This window comes from Chamaea fasciata, unplaced genomic scaffold, assembly GCF_029207755.1.
Source record: "Chamaea fasciata isolate MVZ Bird 193981 ecotype frontalis unplaced genomic scaffold, bChaFas1.0.hap1 SCAF_12, whole genome shotgun sequence".
In the NCBI taxonomy this organism is placed as follows: domain Eukaryota; kingdom Metazoa; phylum Chordata; class Aves; order Passeriformes; family Sylviidae; genus Chamaea; species Chamaea fasciata.
In genome coordinates this window covers 22,879,580-22,888,583 of record NW_027094097.1, presented here as the reverse complement: position 1 = coordinate 22,888,583, position 9,004 = coordinate 22,879,580, and the positions used below count along the sequence as shown (strand labels likewise).

The 9,004-nt window shown below is 44.6% G+C and overlaps 1 long non-coding RNA gene across 1 annotated transcript; it reads right to left on the bottom strand.

Annotated features, from left to right (window-relative positions):
• Window positions 1-1,049: 1,049 nt before the first annotated feature.
• Window positions 1,050-8,713, bottom strand: LOC136295851 (uncharacterized). Its single transcript, XR_010722814.1, has 3 exons — window positions 7,983-8,713; window positions 3,709-3,939; window positions 1,050-2,802 (listed from the first exon to the last, which is right to left on the bottom strand). It is a non-coding gene; the product is annotated as an uncharacterized lncRNA (long non-coding RNA).
• Between the last annotated feature and the right edge of the window lie 291 nt (window positions 8,714-9,004).

The window sequence follows — 9,004 nt, the reverse complement described above, 5'->3', positions numbered from 1 at the left end:
TACTTCCCTCTCCAATACCTGAGGACTTAGATTTGTGGGTTTTCAACCTTATTCTCATGTCCTGACTTTTTAACCTGACAAATAGTTACAAACCAGTAAAACACTGGTTCTGTAGCCCCTACTCTATTTTCAGCATGGTATGACTCCTATATTGACTGCACTGGAGTGATCCCAGCCCCAGGAATCACGGGCAGGGGCTGAGTCCCAGTGAATTCCAGTTTGTACAAATGCCTGGGAAATGCCGTTTGCTGCTGCAGAGTGCTGGGGTCGTGTGTTTCTCCACTTTGACCCAACGAAAAAGGAGCTCACTGCTGGTCAGGACAAAGGGCAGTGGCTCAGTAACGTGGCTGCAGCCATGCACAGCCCTGTCTTCTCCATCCCTCAGGCTGTGGTGCCTTCCCAATGCCTCTGGAAAAAGCCCTTTGCCTCCCAGAAGACCTCTTGCTTACAGCACTCTGCACTGAGCTAATTGCACTCATTAACACTGCAAAACCCTGGCTTGGGGAATGGTGCTGATGTTGGGGAGGAGGCGTTTGGTGTGAACTTCTTCACTGAGGGACAAATCCCAGAGCAGTGGGTGGGGAAAAGGCACTGCCAGAGCATCCCTCGGCCAGGCTGAACCCAACACAGACATTCAGCCTTGTAAGTGAATTACACACAGTTTGTAACTAATTCTGGTTCTCCACAAAGTAGGAGACCGGTCTTTTCACAGCACAAAGTGGGATGCAGCATGAACGGGGCTGAAAACAAACAAAGGAAACTGGAGAATGGGAATAGTGTTTATCAGGAGGAAACAGGGAAAGCAAGAAAACAAAATCCAATTGCCTCAAGCATGAGGCTGCCTGAAGCAGGCTACCTATATTCTGACTCCCTTCTGTTACATAAAGATCAGAGTTTATATTGGTTTTTCACTGCTGCTAAGAGGGGCAGACATTCCACACCAGCTGCAGCTTTGGGGGATAAATTGCCAGCTAAAATACATTCTGAAACACGCTGGAGAGTGAGAAGTAATCATCATTTCCCTCCTTCTCATTGCCAGACAGGCCAGGCTCTCCCCTGGTTCTTACCCATGCCATGACAGCAGGGCAGGTGTCAGTTCTGGGCTGTCCTACAGCTCTGATGACAAGATTCTTTTTCCAAATGGCCTTACAGCTGATCAGTTATTTGCAAGTGACCACCCTGTCCTTTTCGGTCCTGTACCACAGAGAGAATTTCATCCACTGAAGTATTTTTATTATGCACAAAACAGGCCAATACATTAACATTCACACAAACACTTGAGTTGGCACATGTATATCCAAACAGATTTTTCCTTAGATTTAGCTCTCTGCTTGCCCCACCCATTAAATTCCATTGATTTCTTCTCCCACTCAATCTACCACTTCCTGAATGTTTCTGAGCTGTTTCAAAAGGAAATTTAAAAAAAAAAAAAAAAAAAAACCCACTTGTCAGTTTTCACACATTTGAATTTGCTATAACTTCCTTTGTAAAAGTGTTCAACCCCTTCCTCTTCAAATTTTTATTTTTTCAGATGCTGTGCTCATGCCAAGCCTGACCTGTGTCTGCCCAACTGTGGGGCTGGGCAGGCCTCGTGTCCTTCCCTGGCATCCATCTCTGCCTGCAGTTTTGCTCTGCTCCCCTTTCCCCCCCTCTCATTATCTTGCCGTGGATTGAGCATTTCTTGGAATACATCATCTCGTTGCTATCTGTCAGCCCGGGCTGCCTTCTGCTGAAGACATATGGAGAGGCATTCTTTCTCCTTGAGGGGTGACCAAGCAGACAAGGCTTTCGGAGCAAACTCTTCTCAATAAGGACGAGGATCGCACGGCTCCGCAGCGAGCTCGGGAGCCCGGCTGCAGGAAATTGCACAAGCCTGGACAAAAGCTTTTCTCCCCGCTGACCCAAACAACGTGTGCTGGGGCTGATGATTAATATTGCTCCTTAAAAGAGTTTTTTCATCATCAGTTCCTGCTAATGAAGTTGGCCTGCTGGAGTGGAGGCAGGACGGCCGCCCGGGGCAGCTGAGCTCCGTCTGCAGTTGGAACGTGGCTCCTCCGGGTATGAGACCAAAGACAGCCAAAGTTCAGGAATTCTGCTGCTCTGCCAGCAAACTGATACAGCCAGCTGCTAATCTGCTCCTCAAGATACCACAGTCACACAAGATAACATTCAGAATTCCATTAACCTAGGAGATTTCAACCACTTTTCCCTTCCACCTCACAAATAAAAGTAAATGAGATCAAGTTTTTCCTCGCTTATTCTTCTCACCGCCTTTGTCGTGCTTCAGGTCTGCTTCTTGTCTGATTCATTAAAGTGCCTTGATGCACAACGGATTAAGTACTTAAATAAATAGTTCACTTTTCCTCTAAATTGCAAAAGTGATTTCAATTTTTAAGCTGTTCGCAGAAAACATTTTAAGAAGATAAACATCCCATCATTTGTGCAAACACAGGATATTTTTTTTTTATGGTCCAACTTTCCATAAAAAACATCTATAAGGACAAAAGTTGTGAAAAAGAAAAAAATTTTTTGAATTCTTACTTGGAAAGACAAAGCAACAGTTTCAGATCCAATGGACACAAGGTTGAGCTCCTCAGAGACAGACTGGCAGCTCAGCCGCATGTTTTTAATCACCCCACTGCAGGAACAGGGTTCTGTTTCAGGGAATCATCCCTGCCTGTGTGAACTGAGAACAGCCTTGGAGGAGAAAAGAGCAGCTCTCACACTGAGTTCACTGCAGGCCCAGGGACCAGGGTGGATCAGTCCCATTCCAGCAGCAATCTCTTGCCTGGCAGAGTCTGCCTGTAGAAGCAATACAGGAATATTTGCTTAGACACTGCTTATTTCAGTATGAAACACACTGGTCAAACATTTCCCTTCTGTTATTTTCATGCCCCAGGGCAGTCTCAGATGGGGATTGATGTCATTTTCTTGAAATATTTGCTGTAAAATAAAAGCTGCTTGTTTTTCAGCCAAGGAAATCCAGCATGGGAAATACAGAGAGGCTGAACTTGGCATTTTCTCCCGTGGGCAGCACATCCTGGCCCTGGCTGCACTTCCCAGCTGGGTTTGCCCTGCAGCCCTGCCCCAACGCCAGAGTCACATGCATGATTTCTGGAGTGCTTGGAGCCCAAGGTGGCAGTCAATCACTCCGGGCTCCCTGCAGAGCTAAAAAAGAGGAACCATCATCTCAAACATGTACAGCCCGTGGGAACTACTGACCAGACTTATTTTTGCCACCACCTTCACAAAGCAATTGGACTTGTGATTTGGGAGGCTTATTAAGGTGCTTAAGGTTAGACAAAAATTAAATCCCCAAAGCCAGTCCAAATCGAACACCAGAGAAGTCAACATTAGGGACCTCTGTTGAAATAAATCTCTCTGCATAAATCTATAAGAATAGTCAATAGGAATCACTGGATAATGATCCAATTTCCTCTTTTATAATCCCAACTGAAGTTAAATCTCTTTGTCAAATTTACCCTCCCTGCTGCTGCATGTCCCAGCTAATTGCATTATCCCTGATAAAAGCACCTGGGTCCTGCCCCTGCTGGGCTCAGGGCAGCTCCAGGGCCCCCCCTCCTCGCTCTGGGCACACATCCTTGTGCATCCCAGCACAGGGGATGCGGGGCACACATCCCTTTCAGCTGACAAGTTCCAGACACAGCCAAGCACTTCATATTTCAGAAACATAACACCAAAATGTACCTTGTAATGAGTTATAGGTGCAGTTCAAGCCTCACAATTCCATCTGCATCTGCTCAGTGCTGTTTACCAACAGAATTTTGTCAGTCCTTCCTCACTGCCTCCAGCAGGCACTGCCACTGTCGAAGTGCCTCTGTGCTTTGGGCTGTCCTCAGCAGCCAAACGAGGGATGAGAACAATTCCTCACCACTTCCTCCAAAGATGAGCTTTTTAAAAGAAGTGACAAGTTCTCACCTGTTAGAAAAGGTTGGAATTTTAAACTCAGTTATCAGTAGCCTACACCTGCACATTTCTTTTCAGAAAGACCACTAAAATACCAAAAAGAAACATTTCTAAGTGTTAGTAGTGAGACACAGAACCCCAGGAATGAAGGGATGGAGGAAACGTTTTCCCTGATAGCCTGAGTAATGAGCTGTCCATATTGCAGGGAGAAAATGAAACTCCAGGATGGGAAATATAAAGTAGATTCATAAGTATATTAAAGGAGTCTATATTCAGAGTCTATTTCAGGTGAAAGAACACAAATAACAATTAGGAAGGGGAAAAAAACCTCTTGGCTTGAGCACCTGAAACTAAGCCGTGATTTGTCACAGTACATCTCAGGAATGTTTCTATATTTTCAGCTCAGAAATGTTGTAATCCAGGTGCAGTTGGTACATTTAGTGACATCCATAGATCTTCCTATTTTATTTTTTAATATCTAAGGTTGCCTTTGCCAAACGTTTCTAAAGCGTTCAGGGCCATTTTCTCCCTCTCTAAATAGCTAGAAAAGCAAACAGTTTTGTAATAACCTCTGTCACAGTAGACAAAAAATCCCAAGGAATTTAATTTGACAGAGTCTCGCAGGCATAAAGGGTCACTTCCCATACCACTGAATAGATAGGAGAGACAAACCAAGAGAAGAAAATAGTGGATATTTCTCTTTTCTGCCAGCAAATGGACAAGCCAGGAATGCAGACGTCTCCTGTAGTAGCAGTACAGAAAATATCCAGTAACTTGATAAGAAGGAATTAATTAAAGCAATTATACAGAAAATGGGTAAGAGTATTGTGAGCTGATGGAAACCAATCACTTCCTGATAAATCAGCATGAGAAGCCAGAAAGGTTTCTCGGCACAAACATAACCTGGGAAAACAGAGCAGAGTTCTCCTAAAGAACAGAAGGGCACTCGCAGAACGGGATTATTGGGGGTGCAAGAGGGCAACCATCACCTATCCCATGGAACTGCAGAGGGGACTTCAGGGTCAGGCTGAAATGAAATGAAATGAAATGAAATGAAATGAAATGAAATGAAATGAAATGAAATGATAAAATGCAGCCAGACATTCAAGGGACCACCCCAACGGAACAAGGGATTCCAAATTTGAGAAGGTGCGAAGGCAGCTCATTAACCAACCATGCAGTGCTAGGAAGATTTCCTCCATGATATTTCTGTAGAATTTACAGTATTTTTATGTCGGCCTTTTTTAATTTTTTTTTTTTAAAAAGTAGGGGTAAAATGGGCAAAACAATGATTTGTTTTTAACCCTTTAGGGTCATCAGTGTGTTCTTGGAATACAGTTCTTGCTCTGCATAATGCCAGCAATTTGGAGTGATTCTATGCTGGGGCCTTTCTCATTTCCCCTTTTCCTCTAATTCGAGAATGTTTTAAAAGCACCTGCCAGATAAATGCTGATAAGAGCCATGGAGCCTGTCTTGACCATGCACATGCAGCACAGTGGCCCCGTGACCCTGCTGCTCCCTCTGGCAGGAGATGTGGGCCTTTGCAATGGCTGCACCCAAAACACAAGGAAAATGTGATTGAGCTCCTCAGGGCCTGGAGCTGATTGCAATTTATGACTTCAGAGAGCTCTGAAAGCTCCAGACATTTCCTTAGAGGTCACAATCCCATTCATCCACCGCAGCACAGCTTTTGTTTGTTTAAGTTTCCTTGTATGTTTTACATTCCTTGTTTGTCAGCCTTGAAAGCTACTTGGGTAACCATAAATTGTGGCTAATATGGCAATTTCCCCAGCATCAGCCAGGTTCCATTAAATCCCCAGGTTTTCTTTAACATACATAGTGGAAAAGATGATGCTCCACAGTCGGGTTTTTTAAATGCATAACAGACCAAGAGCACTGAACTACACTGATTACTCCACAAGCTGCACAGGAATATCAGAGTAGCATTTTTATGAGATGTGGCTATTACTAAAGCATAACCATAACCATATTAATGACATCTGTTCATCAGAGGGCACTGACAACATTTGTGCTGCAGCCTGTGACCCTGTCATCCTGGGAAGGCGCTCCGTGGTTTTCCAGCTGCCCTGCCCCACCGCAGGGGTGCATTTCTCTGCACTTCTCTGCTGTCAGGGCAGTGCTGCTTTCTCTGATGGATTGGCATTTCCAGGTCGGCTGAGGTCAAGCCAGGGCAGCAGAGCCTGGGGCTCCCTGTGTTCCACAGCCCAGGCTGGTCTCCTGCAGCCCGGCTTTGGGCAGAGCTGAGCTGCCAGGGAGGAGAAGGCAGGAGGGGGATTGATCTCAAACGATGAGCCCACGCTCACTAAATGCCTAACACTTGCAAGTCAATTAGAGCCGGGCAGAGATGGAATGATACATGATGTCTGCTAACAAAGACTTGCAAAATATTACTCTCGAAGGCTTCATCTCCTTTTTTGATACACTTGGAATAACATTTGCTTCCTCGAGACTGAAACATCTGAGTCCAGGGCAGGACCATTCAATCACATGAGTAGTTTTGAAAATATTCATTCAGACTATTTGTGTGAATGCAAACAAATTCCAGAAGGGCTCTGGGGCTGCGAGAAAGGTGTCTTTGCTTCCTTCCTGATTTCTGGTTTATATATTCATTGCATTTAAAAGAAGAGTAGAAAGTTCCCAAAGGATTGGATGGAAGACTGAGAACACCACAGGTCAATGACAGTGTGACAAAACTTCCCCACATCCAAGCAGCTCTGCCTCTCTAAAGAGTTCCCCTCACTCGCTGTTCTTGCAGAGATTGTGATCACTAAAGAGCCCAGCAGGGAAGGCTTTGTTCTCCTTGAAAGGTGTTTTTCCAACATGTGCCTTCAAGATGATGGTTGGGTTATTTTTTCCTTTGTGGTAAATCCTGAACTTTCACCCAGACACCAGTACCTAAATGAAGCTTTGCTGCAACTGAAGATCAAAAATGTTTTCTCCCCTCAAAAAATGAAGTCCTCAAGATACTGAAAATAATGATTTTCTACTTTTATCTTTGCAGAGAGACAAGACTTGAGACTGACAACTCTGTATAAACCAGCAGCACCCGTCAAACAGCCCATTTCCACCCCATTTCCTCACACTTCTCAGGAAAGGTGTTAAGTAAGATTTTGACTTTCTGTTCACAGGGATGATAGGCCACGTATCTTAATTCAAATTTATCTCAATTTGTTGCTTAGTCTAAGGAGCGAGTTCTTGAGAATAAATGTTAATTTCAGCCCACTTCCAGGGAAGTCAAGGCATTAATAACTTAAATTAAGCCAGAAAGATATTCAGACCTACACACAAACTAGCTGACGGAAAAAAGATGAGTCTCTTCTTCCCCACACTGAGAATCTATTATTTTCAGCAAAAATCTTTTCAATAATCCCTCTCTTCAAAAATACTCTATTTAAAATATTTTTTGCCCCCCAGAGACCCAATCCTGTACAGACCAAGCCCCATCTCTCAGTCGAGTAGCACTAGTGCTGATACCAGCTTAACCCATCCTCGCAGACTCCCATTTCCCATTCTGTTTAGAATTCTGCAGGGTAGCTTCAGTTCCCCAAAGCAAACATCTTAGAGATACAGAAATCACTTCTTAACAAACACATTATCATAGAGATACAGCTTCCCATTGCCTCCACCCAGCATTTCCCAGGATGCTCCCGAGCTCTGTTCCCGCATCTCCTAAGAGTTGTAAATATCCCTCAAGAAACCAGGGGGGTGCTTAAAACCCTTCAGCAACTACCATGAAAATAAGACTCAAACAAAAGATCAGCTGTCACAGTGGTAGGAGACAGGAGGAGCCAGGTTTCCACACCAGTCTAATAATGAGAAGTTTACAGAGGTAACCTCAGTGCTATAAAACAAGTTCCAGGCTGACATTACCCAAATGAATTTTTAGATTTCAGCTGACTGCAGCGCAGTGGCTGCTTCCCCCAGCATGCAAAGGTTAATAACTTCCTCAGTGAGCAAGCCTGTGTTTCTGCAGTGTTAAAGTGGTGGGAGATGTGAGAGAGAAGTGACACGAGGGCTCTGCCTCTTCGTCTCACCAAGGAGGATCACAGGGCGTTGGGAACCTTCTTTGGAGATGCTGACAAGCCTGTAATAGTCACAGCTCACAACAACGAGGCTCTCACACTCCCTCTCCTTGCTTTGCAGCGAGGGAAGCTCACTGAACTCATCCCACACATTAAAATAAAACCGGGATTCCAGGCTCAGCCTGGTCCGCTCCAGCACCAGCCGCTGCGCCCTGAACAAAGGGACACAGGCATAAGGAATGAAGCGCACGGGTGTTTGTCCCTATGGTTGTGCTACAAACCCTTGCACCTCTCTGACTGTGCTACAAACCTTTGTCCTTCATTGTGTTAACAAACACTTTGCCCTCTTTATGGTGTTAACAAACCCCTCCACCTCCTGAATTGTGCTACAAACCCTTGCACCCCTTTAGCTGTGCTAACAAACCCTTGTCCTTCTTAATTGTGTTAATAAAGCCTTGAACCTCTTTAGTTGTGCTACAAACCCCTACACATCTTTGTGTTAACAAACCTTTTCACCCTTTTAACTGTGCTAAAAAAGCATTGTTCCTCTTTATTGTGTTAACAAACCCTTGTCCCTCTTCAATTGTACTAACAAACTCCTGTCCCTCTTTAAATGTGCTCAGAAACCTTTCTCCTTTTTAATTGTGCTACAAACTCTTGTCCTTCTTTAATTGGGCTACAAACCTTTGTCCCTATTCGCTGTGTTAACAAACACTTCCCCTCTTTAATTGTGCTAACAAACCCCTGAACTTCTTTAGTTTTGTTAACAAATTCTTGTCCCTCTTTGTTGTGCTACAAACCCTCATCCCTCTTCAGCTGTGCTCACAAACCCGGCGTTTCACTGCTGACAAGCACAAATGACACATCGATGCCTCCTTGCACAACATCAAGTCCAAATAAGTGAAACTGAAGAGCCACAGTCCCTCGGGCACTGGGCAGCCCTCACTGCTCATATCATCTCCACATCATCCCCTGGCAACAAGGGCAAGCCACTTTTGAAAAAAAGGAAATTAAAATGCTCGCTACAGGTAATT